At 40.6% G+C, this 16,529-nt stretch overlaps 1 protein-coding gene across 6 annotated transcripts in view; it reads right to left on the bottom strand.

The window, feature by feature from the left end:
* SH3GL3 (SH3 domain containing GRB2 like 3, endophilin A3) overlaps positions 1-16,529 on the bottom strand; it is a 285,461-nt gene that overhangs the window by 172,461 nt on the left and 96,471 nt on the right. For 2 of the 6 annotated variants that reach the window (XM_033852216.2, XM_073801452.1), the window contains exon 2: positions 1,919-2,033. The exons of the other annotated variants lie outside the window; for them this stretch is intronic. The gene's annotated coding sequence lies outside the window, so the exon portion shown is untranslated. The remainder of the gene's footprint in view (positions 1-1,918; positions 2,034-16,529) is intronic. 6 annotated transcript variants of the gene reach the window in all.

Here is a 16,529-nt window from a genome sequence, read left to right as displayed (position 1 = left end):
CGGGTTCTCTGAAACTATCTCTTAAGGTACCATAATCTCACTGTGTACCCCAAAAGAGAAAGTCAAAGAAACCTCACAGAATTCCAGCTTCTAGGTTCCACCATCAATTGAAAATTGTGTACAAAAGCCCTATCTTCCCTGGGTCACTGGCTTTTAGAAGTTTCTCAACTTCAAAGGTTTACTTGTAACAAGTAGCAGCCAAACCTCATGCTGTCTAGTCACCCACTAGGATGGAGTCGTGGGAAGAGGACTGGGAATGGATCAAGACGACGACGACAGGTGGTTGGACTTTCCTGGTGGTCCAGTACTTAAGACTCCATGCTCCCAATGCAAGGGGCATGGGTTCAATCCCTGGTCAGGGAAGATCCCGCATGCCACGTGGCATGGCCAAAATAATTGAAAAAAAAAAAATTTTAATTAAAAAAAAAAGACAAGAGGTGGTCAAGTTCCAGGAGAGCAACAGGACAGGTGATGGTGAAGCAGGGGGTAGGGGTTGAGGGGAGGGGGGTAGGCAGGGAGTTGGGTCAAAGGAACCAAGGCTAAGAATTTGAGGAACAATGGGCAGATACCCAAAGTACAAAATCTGGACCATAATACTGGGCCAATGTCTAGGCAAGGAACTTGGGTAACAGGCCTAGGGCCGCAGCAGCAAGTCTGTCTGAGGATCCTGGATAGAGGCTGCTGTGCCAGAGACTCCCTTCTGCATATGGCCCTGGCCAGAGTTGGGTGCCAATGGGATTTGGTAGTGTTTATTAAAATGTTTCCATGGTCCCCCATCTGCCTCTGAATCTCCTGGTTGGCTTATTCAAACTACAAATTACTTAGCTTCCCCTCATCCAGAGCCACCTCTTCCTACCAGATCAACCATAGGGCCAGTACTGAAGAAAGAGCCTTTTCATAACTCCCCACCATTATTTTTATGTACCTTAATTTTTAGAACTTTACTGAAGTAGAGATCTGTGCCTTCAGAGAGGGGTAAATAGACATGACTAGATGGAAAGGTATTCTTGATACTGGAACAGCAGTCAGAAGCATTATTTCCCCAGCTTAGTAGGTCTGGAAAGTTTGGCCCATGAGCCCCTGTCTCATCACCTCACCTTGACGCTTCCAAGCTCCCCATTCCTACCGTCCCTGCTCGAAAGCTCAGTATGACTCCCATATCCCAGAATGACAGACTTGAGACAGGAAGTCCTCAGGCTCCCCTCCTCCAACGGGTAGGGACTTAAAATAAGGTCACTGCTCCTGGCAGACTGGCTCAGGACAAGGCATTCCCACCAACCTTGGCTCGACCTCCAATATGAGACCCAGCTCACAGGGTGGGCTGCTTTGACTCTCATTTTTTAGTGTGTCTCTGCTAGTGCTTTGGGGAACTGAGGCTCTGGCCCTAATTGCTGACTGTTGGGTTTCATTTTGCCTCAACCATTTCTGGAGACTCTGCTTTGTGCCTGGTTGTATATGCCCTTCAGACTCCATCCAATCAGCCCCATCCCAAGTGTCTGTCTAGTTCCAAATCTAGCACATGGTAAATGCTATGAGAGGTAGCATGGATCTAAGGTGAAATCACAAGACCACAGGTCTGTCTTGGTCCTGCTGTCACCCTTGGGAAGCCCTGGGTAAATCAGTTCCCATTAGAATACACGGACAGCTGTGTAACTTTAGACCACCAGCCCATGAATCCAGATAACTGAGACAACAACTGTCAACCCCCAAATCTAAGATATTCCTGTGGGTGATCTATAGGACCTGTATGCAACAATGAATCAGCTCCCTCTCTGCTTCACTTTGATACCCCAAACAAAGCCTCACTCAGAGGTTCATTAAACTGCCATATTGAAACTTTAGAACCAGCCACATGAAAAAAAAAAATCACTCCAGTTGCAAACATTAAGCTTTTGAAGGAGACCAAATACACACTTACTCAATACAGCCAGGTCTCAGCTTCCCCATCTGTAAAACTAGGCTCAGTCCCCAGATCCCTCAGGATGACCAGCAGCTCCCAATGCCAGGAAAGTGCTTCAACAACATCAGGTGAGCTGTACAAATGAGAGGTAATTTGACAAGTCAGCCAGCACGGAGCAGCCAGTCAAGTCAATGCAAAGTGCTCTAATGCACTTAAAAGCCCAGAAGCAAGCCCAGGCTGAGTAATAATGGCCTAAACACCACCAGGGATTTCCCCAGGTCTAATTTCCAGGCCTGATGGCCACGGTGTTCCATCTCCATTGGGCTAATTAAGGCACAGGAGACAGAATCTGACAGAGAAGCTCACCCTGGCCTTGGTCTAGATTTATGGAGAAGAGAAGTTGCCAAGAAGGTAAATTAGACATCAACAGGGCTTCCCCCAGGATGTTGAGGTCTCAGGAGCATTAAGGCTGTGAGATTTAAAGTGAATACAGATCAGGGCTATGCGGAGAGACCAGGAGGTGTGGGAGTTAGAGCAAGATCTCTTCCATTTGCTAACCATGTGGTGCTGGTGTACTCCACTATTCCAGTCCTTCACTTCTTCATCTATAAACTATAGCTAATGTTATCTATCCCAAAAGGTTGTTGTAAGAAATGAAACATATGTAAAATGGCAGTATTGGGCCTGGCACAGAATGAGTGCCCAGTAAATAGTAGCTATTTTTATATTATGTTATAGTCGTCATGTTTTCTGCTATAGTGAAATATTCACACAAGACCTGAGAAGTGAAAGACTATTTATCTTTCAGACCCAAAGACTCAGCTGAGCCTTGATTGGGACATATGTTCCTTTGGGGAAGATATGTTTACATGGGATGTATCTGCCTAAGGGGGCTACTTTTTCCTCTCAGCTTCTTCAAGTACCAGTCACTTTAGCCAAATTTATACAATTTATCTCTCCCGCAGAATTCCTTAATCTTAGCTCGAGATGCTCCCCCCTCCCATTTCTAACCCCTTTCCCACCAGTGCCATGAGCCACATTGGACCATCATACAGGAAAACCATAGCCTGTTCTCCCGACAAGTACAGAGGAATCCATACCTCTCTCCTAGTCATTCTTATCACTAACTTTCCAAAATCAGTTTATCTACATAATATCCCTGATTCTGAGCCAGGAAGGTAGGTGCTAGCCATTAAAATTCTCAGCTCCATGGAGGAAGAGTAAAGAAATTTCTATTGAGTAGAGCTGTCCAACATATATACATATACATATATGCACACATACTTTGTGAGAGAGAAATTCAAAGGGCCAAAGTCTAAATCAAAGTCCACCAAGTTCAAACATTAGAAGACACATTATTATTAAGAGCTTACTTCTCCCCAAAATTAATCTGTAGATTAATTCCAATCAAATTCCCAAAGGATATTTTTTGTGGAAATAGATGAGTTAATTATAAATTATATGTGGCAATGCAAAGGACCTAGAGCAGTCAAAGGAATCTTGAAACAGAACGGAGCTTAAGGACACACACTACCTGATTTCAAAATATACTATTAAAGCCACAGTAATCAGAAGAATGTGGTATTAATGTAGAACAGATAAATAGGTTAATGGCAGAGAATGGAGTCCTGAAATAGACCCACACATATAAAGACAATTGATTTGCAACGAAGGCACCAAGGCAATTCAATGGAGGAAAAGAAATTCTTTCAATAAGTAGGAGCTGAAACAATTAGATGAACATGTGGGGAAAAAATGAACCTTGACTCCTATTGCACACCACACACAAAAATTAATTTGAGATGGATTATTGATTTAAACATAAAAGCTAAGACTACAAATTTTCTAGGATAAAAATCCAGGAGAATAGGCAGATATTCCTTATAAAAGACACATAAGAAATAAGAAATTTCTTATACAAGAAATTTTTGATAAACTGGATGGCATCAAAATCAAAATATTCTGCTTATCAAAAGACACCATTGAGAAAATTAAACGGAGAACCACCTGCTGGGGGAAAATAATCACAATACATATATCTGAAGAAAGACTTGTATTTAGAATATATAAGGGACTCCTACAAATCTACATCAAAAGACAAACAGTACAAGTAAACATGGGCAAAAGACTTTGAACAGATATTTCACAAAAGAAGGTATACAAATGACCAATAAGCCCATGAAAAGATGCTCAGCATCATTTGTCATCAGGGAAATGCAAGTTAAAACCATTATGAGATACCATCTCACATCCACTAGAAAGGTTATAATTAAAACAATTTACAACACCAAGTACTGACAAGAATGTGGAACAACTGGAACTCTCATATACTGTTGGTATGGACTAATTTGCTGGTACACAATTACTTTGAAAATGGTTTGGCAGTTCCTTATAAAGTTAAATATACAACCATCCTATGACCTGCTAGGTATTTACTTAAGAAAAATGAAAACATTTTTCCTAAAAGAGACATATAAGAATGTTTATAACAACTTTATTCATAATAGTCAAAAACAACCAAGTGTCCATCAATAGGAGAATGAATAGACAATAGTAAAATAGTCACGTAATGAACTACTTTTTAGCAATAAAAATGTAACAACTGATACATACAACAACATGTATGAATGAATGAATGTACATACATGAATTTGAGATTCACAGATGAATCTCAAAAATATTATGTTTCATAAAAGAAGCCAGACAAAGAAGAGAACATACTGTATATTCCATTTATATGAAGTTCAAGGATAGGTAAAATGAATTTGTGGTCATAGAATTCAGAACAGTAGTTACCCGTGGGGGATAGGATTTACTAAAAGGGGGCATGAAGGAACTTCCTGGGCTGATGGAAATAGTTTATGTCTTGACTATAATGATAGTTACATAATCACTGATCAAACTTCATCAGACCATATACTTAAGATCTATGCATTTTACTGTATGTAAATTTTACCTAAAAAAAAAGAAAAAGACCTTTAAACACACATTTCATTCTAGTTAGTCGGTTTGCTTTTTCACAGTGGGATGTTAGTAATTCAGAAGCTGGAGCTAATGAGTGAATTCATTGAGGATAATGAAAGCCAAGTTTCTCACTGTTGAAGAAGGGCGTTAGAAATATGGAAACAGGAAGACTACAATAAACCTTGGAGTGTTAGATTGGAATAGAGGAATCAGTATGAATGGTTTATAATATAAGGTTTTTATTTAGAGATTGATATATTTCCTAGCCCTGAAAGCTGGGAGGGGCTCGAAGCAATGACTCCAGTAGCAATGAACACACCCAGTGCCCAGATTTGATTTCTAAATACTATTCTTCTCTAAAAGGAGAATGGCTCCTTGAAGAAAGGGTTGATTCCAGGAATGGGGCAGGGATAGTACAGTATGAACCTGAAACATCTCATCCCCCCAGAAAATATGGATGTGTTAAAAAAAAATGGTGGGAGCATGTCTGAAGGACACAGGAGCCTACCTGACAAGGCTCCCACTGGCTGAACCTTAAACAGTTTGGGAGTCCAATTAAATAATCATGAGGAAACAATTTGAGCATCAAATTGGGTGAATTCTAACCCACGGAATAAAATAAAGAATCCACAAATCCATTCTGACATAAATAAATATATGCTGACAACTCTTCCTTATGCATAGAAGAAATAATAAATGGAAGAATAATAGTTTTTAAATTATCAGTGAAGGCTAGAATTAGTGGGTGAAAGTTTGATGAGTAACAGGGTGTTTACATAATCTCAAAGTATCTCCCGTAACTACAAAGGGGATGATAGAACTTTACAGAGAAGAAACTTGGTGGACACCTTCTTAACCAAGTGATCAAAGTTAACATCACCAAAATTATGACAAACTGACATCAAGTCCCTCCTAATATGATACACAAACAATAACACAACATCACTCCTGGGGCACATCTGCCAAAAATTAAAAATTTAAAGCTAATCAGAGGAAACACCAAAGTAACCCAAATCAAGGGACATGCTATCAAATAACTGACCTGTAGTCTTCAAAAATGTCGAAATCATGAAAGGAAAACAAGCTCTAGGAACCGTTCCAGACTTAAGAGACTAACAATTCATGAGGACTAAATGCAATGAATAATTCTGGATTGGATTCTGAACCAGAAAAGAATAGCTATAAAAAGGAACGAAATTGGGTCATTTGTAGAGACATGGATGCATCTAGAGACTGTCATACAGAGTGAAGTAAGTCAGAAAGAGAAAAACAAATATCGTATATTAACGCATATATGTGGAATCTAGAAAATGGTACAGATGAACCGGTTTGCAGGGCAGAAATTGAGACACACATGTAGATAACAAACGTATGGACACCAACAGGGGAAAATGGCGGGGGTGGTGGTGGTGTGATGAATTGGGAGATTGGGACTGACATGTATACACTGATGTGTATAAAATGGATGACTAATAAGAACTTGCTGTAAAAATTAATAAATAAAATAAAGTTGAAAAAAAAAAAGAAAGACAACCTGGTCCTGGGCAGGGGGCATGGACACCCACGTGCTTCTCTGGACGAAGCACTACAAGGAGATACCACCACATGCCTGTTGGAACATCTAAAATTAAAAAGACTGATTGTGTCAAGTGTTTGTGAAGATGTGGAGGAACTTGAACTCATATACTGTTGGTGGAAATGTAAAATGGTACAACTATTTTGGAAAACAATTTTTCATTTCTTGAAAAATGAAACAAACACCTATACCATATGACTAGCCATTCCACTCCTAGGTATTTACCCAAGAGAAATGAAAGCATTCAATACTTGTACATGAATATTCATAGCAGCTTTATTTGTAATCACCCCAAACTGGAAACAACTCAAGTATCTATCAACAGATAAATGAATAAAAATGTAGCATATCAAAAAAAAAAAAAAAAAAGAATAGCTAAAAAGGACACAGTTGGAACAATTGACAAAACTGAATATGGACCATGGGTTGACAGAGAGTATTGTATCAGTGTTAAACTTCCCAGTTGAGATCCTTGTACCGTGATTATGTAAGAGAATGTCCTGGTTCTTAGGAATACACATTCAAGTATTTAGGGTTAAGGGGGGCTGTCTTAGCCAGTTTGGGCTGCTATAACAGACAACTGTAGACTGGGTGGCTTATAGACAACAGAAATTTATTTCTCACAGTTCCAGAGGCTAGCAAGTCCAAGATCAAGGTGCCAGCAGATCTGGTGTCTGGTGGGGACTCTCTGGTTCATAGATGGCCGTGTTCTCACTGTGTCCTCACATGACAGAAGGAACAAGGGAACTCTCTGGGATCTCTTTTATTTAAGGGCACTAATCTTATTCAGGAGGGCTCTACCCTCATGACCTAATCACCTCTGAAAGGCCCCATCTCCAAATGCCTTCACATTGGGGATTAGGTTTCAATGTATGAACTTGGGAGCGGGACACAAATATTCAGTCTATCACAGGGTCCAATGTCTGCTACTTACTCTCAGGTGGTTCAAATAATAACAATAATATGCACTTATATATGATATATAGGTATGTGTATGTGTGTATGTGTACAGAGAGAGATTGATAAAGAAGCAAGTGGGAGAAAATATGCAAACAATTGGTGAATCTAGATAAAGGGTATACAGAAGTCCTTTGTACTGTTTTTGAAACTTTTCTAAAAGTTTGAAATTACTAGATCAAAATTAAGTTTTATGCATTAGTTATTTTGACTCTGTATTCTTTTTAAATATAGCAAGAATGAAGGTATTTTTATTCCTTTCCCAGACCTCAAAACTCATGGAAAAAAATAGAAGATGTGATCACTGATGAGGTGAAGCTGTCCAAATCTGAAATCTGGATGGAGACAAGAGATCAGGCTGAGAGCCAACACATGCTTCTCCAGCTGGGTGTCTAGGGAAGAAGAATCTGAGAGAAAATTGATAGTGCAGGACCTTTATCAGGGACTGCTCTTAAATCAATACCTCTGGAAGAAAGGGCATGGAAGCAGGATTGGACAGAGAAAGGAAAAGAATTGTAATGCTATCTTGATAAGAGCCTCAGTCCTTCCCCTGGGGAATCTCTGGAGCTGGGATGGCCCTTGGGAAATGCCCCTGGTTTAGACGAGGGGGCTGAACCTTTATATCCCTGCGTGAACCAGTCATGGGATGACAGCAAAGGAAGGAGAAGGAACCCAAGAGAAGTTACAGAAAAGGGGAGAGTTGATATAACATGATCTCAAGGGAGATCCAATTCAAATCAGGTGTGAGGATAGACTTAGAAAGATGTAGATATGCTTCTTCTGGACTAAGCAGGAAAGTGAAGATAAATCACTTTTAAACAGTAAGCAGGTAAATCAGCTTATTCATGGACATCTAAAAACCTAAGATATGTTTGAATTGAGATAAAATTATGCGCTGTTCCCAATCCCAGTTTATTTTATGATTTATGAACATAGATGAGTTTCTTTCATGTGCTGCAGAAGATACAATAAAAAGCTAGAGGTGATACTGGGCAGACCCCCTGGCATTTGTTGGTGGAAATGTGGGCTTGTCACAAGTCCAAGCTGGGCTCCTGGTCCAAACACCAAAAAGAATGAGCCTTTCCAACATCATGGTGCTGTGCAACTTGTCTTGGAATCTGGACAATGCAGTAGCCCAGCTCTTGTAGCATTCCCATGTGCCTTTGAACCTGGATCCAAGAGATTTGTAGCAGCCCACATGGACTGACAACAACATTCCTTATGTTTTATTAATAAAATTTTCTCGATTACTTTACGGTATATGCAAGATTCTCAAAAGTGATTGATTTTATCAGAGCCAGCTAGCAACGAAAAGTATGACCAAGATGAACTACGTAACTCACTACAGGGACTGCTTGAGTTTCCAAGTCTTTTCTTCTTGCTTTGTCTTGAAGGCTAGTTTTACAGCATGAATGCAGCTCCTCTCCCTCTTCCTTAGGAAGGTCCAGCTTCATGCTGTAGGGTACATATCCTATTTCAAGGAGTCGTGGATTATTGCCCCTTTTAAAAATCTTTCATGCAGTTTTTCTCTTATGACAGGGTTTCTCAACCTTGACACTATTGACACGTTGGGCTGGATAATTCTTTGTTGTGATGGAGAGTGGAAGAGGTTCTGTCCATTACAAGTTTAGCAGCATCCCTCGTTTCTATCAGAAGTACCCCAACTTCCCGCCAGTTGTGACAAAAATGTCTCTGGATGGTTCCAGATGTCCTCCCAGGGGCAAAATTGCCTCTGGTTGAGAACCACTGTCTTAAACTGAAATATTAGAAAAGATTTCAAATATTTTATAACTGCTACACTTTATAGCCTGTCTGTTTACTCCCAATACAAGGCTTTTATAAAAACCTGGGTGAGGTGTAATCCCAACATCCAACTGTCTCCCCAGGCATCTGTCCATCTCTCTGTGTTTGTAAATTGCATGCCTCATTGATCCTTCTTTTCACAGAGTCCATTATCTATTCGTATTTTGACTCTACGAGATGTTTGCACAAATCATGTCTGGTAATTTAAAAGCATCATGGTCTCAGTAATTTAAAAGCTTCCTGCCAGCAGGCATTTCCCACTATTGACCGTGGTCTTCTGGAAAAAAGTGTGTTGCTTTTGCATGAGTATGGTTGGATCTCCCATTCTATTCCAAAGCTTCAAGTGTCATCTTGTCTACAAACAAAATAATTGAGCATTTAGAGTTTGTATTCATTTGTCTGCAATTTTAGTCCCTTGGAGATGCTGACCGGACAATATCTCATGATGCTGCTGCAGGACAGGAGCAGCAGCGGGCAGTAGACTTCTACACTGAGAGCAACGGAAAGATTATTGTCCTATCTCTGCCTCCTCCCTTCCATTCTGAATGGGTTTTCTTTTTTAAGTCATTGGCATACTTCCTAATTTCAGACAGGTTTTGTGGGTCTAGCAGTGTTTGGAAATCCATATTGTGTATTGCATATTAATAAGCTATTTTTTTCCTTTTCTTGGAATAACTTTGCAATCTGGAAATGATTCCATGTGGTAGAAATTGGTCCTCCCAATTTTGCTTAGAGAAGAAAAAAGAACATAGGCTTAGCAGCTAATTTCCCTATAATACTAAGTAAATTTAGCAAAGGCCTTCCCTCTGAACCAGCTGTTTCTCTTTCCATTTCTTCTATAAGCAATCCACTGCTACGCATATATCTGGAGAAAACCATAATTGAAAGGATGCATGCACCCCGATGTTCACTGCAGCACTATTTACAACAGCCAGGACAAGGAAGCAACCTAAATGTCCATCGACAGAGGAATGAATAAAGAAGATTGCAGAGACATGGATGGACCTAGAAATTGTCATACAGAGTGAAATAAGTCAGAAAGAGAAAAACAAATATCGTGTAGTATCACTTATATGTGGAATCTAGAAAAAATGGTACAGATGAACTTATTTACAAAGCAGAGATAGAGTCACAGATGTAGAGAACAAACTTACGGTTACCAAGGGGGGAAGGGGGGATGGGACGAATTGGGAGATTAGGATTGGCATACATACACTACTACATATAAAATAGGTAACTAATGAGAACCTACTGTATAGCACAGGGAACTCTACTCAGTGCTCTGTGGTGACCTGGATGAGAAGGAAATCTAAACAAGAGTGGATATGTGTATACGTGTAACTGATTCACTTTGCTGTACAACAGAAACTAACACAACATTGTAAAGCAACTACACTCCAATAAAACAAACAAACAAACAAACAAACAAACTCCATGACATGTTCTGTATGATCCAGTCTTACAACAAGGTCATACATCTGAGCATTCTGTCCTTCTCTCTCTGGAAAATCGTTCAACTCATATATTTGTTACTCTGTCATTCGTTCAAATAAATTAATGAGAGAAAAGAAATGAAGACATGTATACAAATAACTAAGGCAGAGAGTAGAAAACAATATGTGTATCATGCAAGACTTATCAGTTAAATATTATGAGGGTTCATTTATTTGGGGTTGCTTTTACTTTGTGAGGTCCTGAAATATTTCTTACTATGATTGTCTGTCCTCAAAATATTAAGGCACAATTCAGTGTCTTCTGCTGTTATGGCTTATCTGAGGGTCACGCTGAACCCTCAGAATAATTTCCTGTGGCAAAAAGATCATCGCTCTGCAGGCCCAGGGGACAGGGCGATCTCGGTAAGCTGCCTCCTTTGCTGCACACAAGCGGGCCCATCTTCACCTCGTGGCAGGTTACTGGTGGGGTTAAATGTATACTACTGCCACAAAGCAAACAGAACAAAAAGTAACTTTCATGACAGATGCGTCTGGCATCTTCTCAATATTTCTTCTCCAGTGGTGTCTTTTCCTTCCCACCCTCATTAGAGAAATCCACCATTAGTCAGTTCAAACACTAAAGAATTTTAACTGGAGTATGAGGGAATTCAGAAGGCCCAGAGCAGCCCTGTTCCTTATGAGTGTAACAGCCATTCTTCCAGCCCTGTCCCTGGAGTTTGGGTTCTTCTACTCTTCAGGCAAGGCCACAAAGATCTTTGAGAAGCACATTTTACATTAGTTTTATTCCTGACTGGGTTCGGGTTCACGTTTAGGGCAGAGAATGCTAATTGTCCCCTAATATCCATCCTCTCCTTCTTCCTTTTAGTAATAGAACTTCCTGAGTTTTGAATGAACACTTGCCCAGCAAGTTAGAGACAGCATTTCCCAGCTTTGTAGCTAGGTATAGACAGGTGTCGCAAGGTCACCAGAGAGTAAGTGGAAGAACTAGGATTCAAATCTACATAAACAAAGAAGATAGTCTATCTATTTTCTCACCCTGTCTCCTAAAAGTGAAAATGATGAAAATAAGGAGGCCGTTTGTGGATAAAGGAGAGAATTCTAGGACAGCAGTTTGATTGTTCTCTTCCTTTCCAGAAGTGATATTGATGGCCACCATGGAAGAACGGGGAGGGGCAGGTGTCATTTGCCAGAGAAGGTGAGCTGGGAGAAGAGCCAGTGCAGGGCACGATAGGAGTCTGCTATGCAAAGGTTTGGTAGGCAGCGCTGGGTATCCAGAGCAGGCAGGTTACGGGGCGGGAGGGAACTGGACCCAGACAGCCACGTCCAGTATGGCCATTCCTTTTTTTTTTTAATACAGCATGTTCTTAATAGTTATCTATTTTATACATATCAGTATGGCCCTTCCTTGACCACATGCAGCAGCCTCGAGCTGGACTGAAGGAAGTGGGTGGCTGTCTCAGACACAGAATCTCTGATATGCCAGGTTTAAAAGAGCCCTTGCCAGATAATTAGTCCAACCTCTGGCTCACCATCTGCATCTCATCCCAGCACTTCTTGAGCATGTCCATCAGTACAGACCCTTTGTTGAGTACCTGTTCCCCTTTTGAAAGAAAACAATCCTGCAGAATTGTTAGAAAAAAATAATACTTATTTGCATCCTACTGTGGACATACATCTGGCATTATGATTTTTAAAAATTAATATTTATAGGTCAGTAGTATATTTGTCTTTATTTGCAAGGCTGCTTTAAAATTCACAGATACATATCCCTTCTGGTGTTTGAATGTGAAAGTGTTTTTTTCTTTAGATATTTTAAAAGGTGAGAGTCTGTGGCCCAAGAATTTTCACATGTAATGCTATCCTTCTAAATGGATTTATGGAAAGTTATCTCAGGACTTCTGCTTTTTTGCTGCTGTTAAAAGCTGCTGGCTACAATGTCTCTGCCTTGTGAAAAAATGTGGGGTTTTATTTTAAAATTAGATCCTAGGGTTAATTTAAAGATTATGCCAAGTGTATGTTCCAAATCCACTCATTCCATCTGACCTGCAGGAACACATCTGCTCTGTGTTCGCCCCACCCAACTTCTGACGGTGGCATACATCTGATTCCTTTGATTAAAGAGAAGAGTTTGTTAGGATGTCATGTACAGTATATCAAAGGAGATCAGGCACCCGTCTGCAAGTCAGATGACAAAAGGAGTGATCAGGACGGTACGGCTAAGCAGACATGGTGAAGAGTCAGCTAAGGGGAATGAGTCATAATTTGGAAAAGTGTTCCTTACCGGTGGTTTTGGTAACAATCACGCACAAGTCCCAGGGTGTGTGACATTAAGTGAAGCAAAGTAATTTCCCCAACATCCATCTGTCCCCAGCACAGAATTCCAACCAAACTGTAGAAGCGGCGTGGTCAGGGAGATTCCACAACATTTGGCAATAATTTTCCAAACGGGGATTTGTCCAGCTGTTCAGTCAGTGGATCCAGATTAAGAAAGCGCCTTACCTTTAATCAAAGCATGATGAAAAGCTTTTGTTTCTGAACAGCAAGGCTGCCTAAGAACGTCATTTCCTTTTTATTTGAATCAAAATATACATTGCTTTCTGTATTTTTTTTTTAACTTCTAGAGTAATTGGCCTCCACACTGGACCATCACTTGCACTCTCTGTATCTCTTGAGATGTAAGCTATCCATCTTGGTGCTGAGACATAGGAAGAGTTGATGCTTCCTGCATGGAGCTGCTTCCCAGACTGTTAAGTTCTTACTGCTCAGCGTGTGATATACCCCAGCAGCACCAGCTTCCTGTGGACCATTGTTAGAAATGCAGGATCCCAGGCCCCGCCCCAGACCTACTGAATCAGAACCAATGGTTCTGGCGGGTTGGACAGTGCATTCTTTTCCTTTCATGGCCTGATCTTTCTTAAAAGAGGAAATGATGTCTTGTTATTTATTTAAAATACAAAGCAGGTACTCTGTAAACTGCTTCTGTGTTACACTCATTCTTCAAAACATATTTATGAAGTATAAACAACAAGGTCCTACTGTATAGGACAGGGAACTATATTCAATATCCTGTGATAAACCATAATGGAAAAGTATATTAAAAAAGAATGTCTTTATGTGTATGAGTGAGTCACTTTGCTGCACAGCAGAGATTGGCACAGCATTGGAAATCAATTACACTTCAATTTTTAAAAAAGTTTAGAAAATACATTTATGAAGTGATGAGTATGTGTCAAACCCAGTTCCAGGAGCTAGGATAAAAGAGTGAATGGAAAAGGGTCTGTCCCCTTGGAATTTAAATTCTACTGCAATAGACGTATTTCTGAGAAAGCCCTTTTTCTCAGTCTTCACTGTGATGTGTGTCTTTACAGGTTTTTTTACACAAAGCCCATGTCTCTTCTGTTTTCAGGTGCCCCATCCATTAACAAACAGTGTCCCAGGTGGAGAGTGCCCAGTGTGCCTGGACTGTCCTCGGGCCCCTCAGGAGGCTCCATCTCCCTTTCACAAGCCTGAGGCTGAGGGCAGGTTTCCTGATCTTTGTTTTACACGGGTCTCTATCCCAATTCCCCAGGCAATTCAAAGAGCCTCAACCCAGCAAGCCAGGAAGAAATACCCCCTTGTGACTATGAATGTTGTTTCAGAGGATAAGGAGGGGGAAAGTGGAACACAATTCTGGATTTTAAGTCCTGCCTGTGCATGAAGCCCAAAGGAAGCTTCAAGGAGAGATTTTAGCTGTCTCCTTCATCTCAGCCCTGGCATCCTCTGCTGAGGACAAAGGTCTTCCCTGCTTACCTCCCCAGTCTCTGGTGGGCGTAGTCATTCATGTGCTGCTGGGAACGCCAGAGGGCAAGACACTTCTAGAGAAGCCTGGTTCATCCTGCTGGCAAAGCAATGAGTTAGGGACTGTTGATGGGGAGGGCAGCCAAGGCTGGATGTCACTTAGCACCGTATTACACTAAAAGGCATGGAGGAATTAGCTGTTAATCCAGCCCCGCAGAGCTGTATTTAGTACCCCGTGGAGCTGTATTTAGTACTGTATTTAGTACCCAGATTTTGACACGTTTAATTTTATCCAAAGTTCCTGAAGCTGAGGGAGATTTGTTTTTCTATTCGCATATCTTCATGGATATTTAATGAAATATGGTAGAGGAAGCCCATGTGCTTTTACTTTACTCTGTCAATTTTTACAAAAGTCAAGGAATCACTCTACTACCCAAAGCAATCTACAGATTCAATGCAACCCCTATCAAACTACCACTGGCATTTTTCACAGAACTAGAACAAAAAATTTCACAATTTGCATGGAAACACAAAAGACCCCAAATAGCCAAAGCAATCTTGAGAACGAAAAACGGAGCTGGAGGAATCAGGATCCCTGACTTCAGACTATACTACAAAGCTACAGTAATCAAGACAGTATGGTACTGGCACAAAAACAGAAATATAGATCAATGGAACAGGATAGAAAGCCCAGAGATAAACCCACGCACGTATGGTCACCTTATCTTTGATAAAGGAGGCAGGAATGTACAGTGGAGAAAGGACAGCCTCTTCAATAAGTGGTGCTAGGAAAACTGGACAGGTACATGTAAAAGTATGAGATTAGAACACTCCCTAACACCATACACAAAAATAAGCTCAAAATGGATTAAAGACCTAAATGTAAGGCCAGAAACTATCAAACTCTTAGAGGAAAATATAGGCAGAACACTCTATGACATAAGTCATAGCAAGATCCTTTTTGATCCACCTCCTAGAGAAATGGAAATAAAAACAAAAATAAACAAATGGGACCTAATGAAACTTCAAAGCTTTTGCACAGCAAAGGAAACCATAAACAAGACCAAAAGACAACCCTCAGAATGGGAGAAAATATTTGCAAATGAAGCAACTGACAAAGGATTAATCTCCAAAATTTATAAGCAGCTCATGCAGCTCAATAACAAAAAAACAAACAACCCAATCCAAAAATGGGCAGAAGACCTAAATAGACATTTCTCCAAAGAAGATATACAGAGTGCCAACAAACACATGAAAGAATGCTCAACATCATTAATCATTAGAGAAATGCAAATCAAAACTACAATGAGATATCATCTCACACCAGTCAGAATGGCCATCATCAAAAAGTCTAGAAACAATAAATGCTAGAGAGGGTGTGGAGAAAAGGGAACACTCTTGCACTGCTGGTGGAAATGTGAATTGGTACAGCCACTATGGAGAACAGTATGGAGGTTCCTTAAAAAACTACAAATAGAACTATCATATGACCCAGCAATCCGACTACTGGGCAAATGCCCTGAGAAAACCATAACTCAAAAAGAGTCATGGGGCTTCCCTGGTGGCGCAGTGGTTGAGAGTCCGCCTGCCGATGCAGGGGACAAGGGTTCGTGCCCCGGTCTGGGAAGATCCCACATGCTGCGGAGCGGCTGGGCCCGTGAGCCATGGCCGCTGAGCCTGCGCGTCCGGAGCCTGTGCTCTGCAACAGGAAAGGCCACAACAGTGAGAGGCCTGCATATCACAAAAAAAAAAAAAAAAAAAAAAAGAGTCATGTACCAAAATGTTCATTGCAGCTCTATTTACAATAGCCAGAAGATGGAAACAACCTAAGTGTCCATCATCGGATGAATGGATAAAGAAGATGTGGCACATATATACAACGGAATATTACTCAGCTATAAAAAGAAATGAAATTGAGTTATTTGTAGTGAGGTGGATGGATCTAAAGTCTGTCATACAGAGTGAAGTAAGTCAGAAAGAGAAAGACAAATACCGTATGCTAACACATATGTATGGAATCTAACAAAAGAAAATGTCATGAAGAACCTAGGGGTAAGACAGGAATAAAGACACAGATCTACTAGAGAATGGACTTGAG

Source organism: Tursiops truncatus, chromosome 2, assembly GCF_011762595.2.
Source record: "Tursiops truncatus isolate mTurTru1 chromosome 2, mTurTru1.mat.Y, whole genome shotgun sequence".
Lineage (NCBI taxonomy): Eukaryota > Metazoa > Chordata > Mammalia > Artiodactyla > Delphinidae > Tursiops > Tursiops truncatus.
Note: the sequence above shows the minus strand (reverse complement) of the source record. Positions and strands in the feature narration are given on the sequence as shown.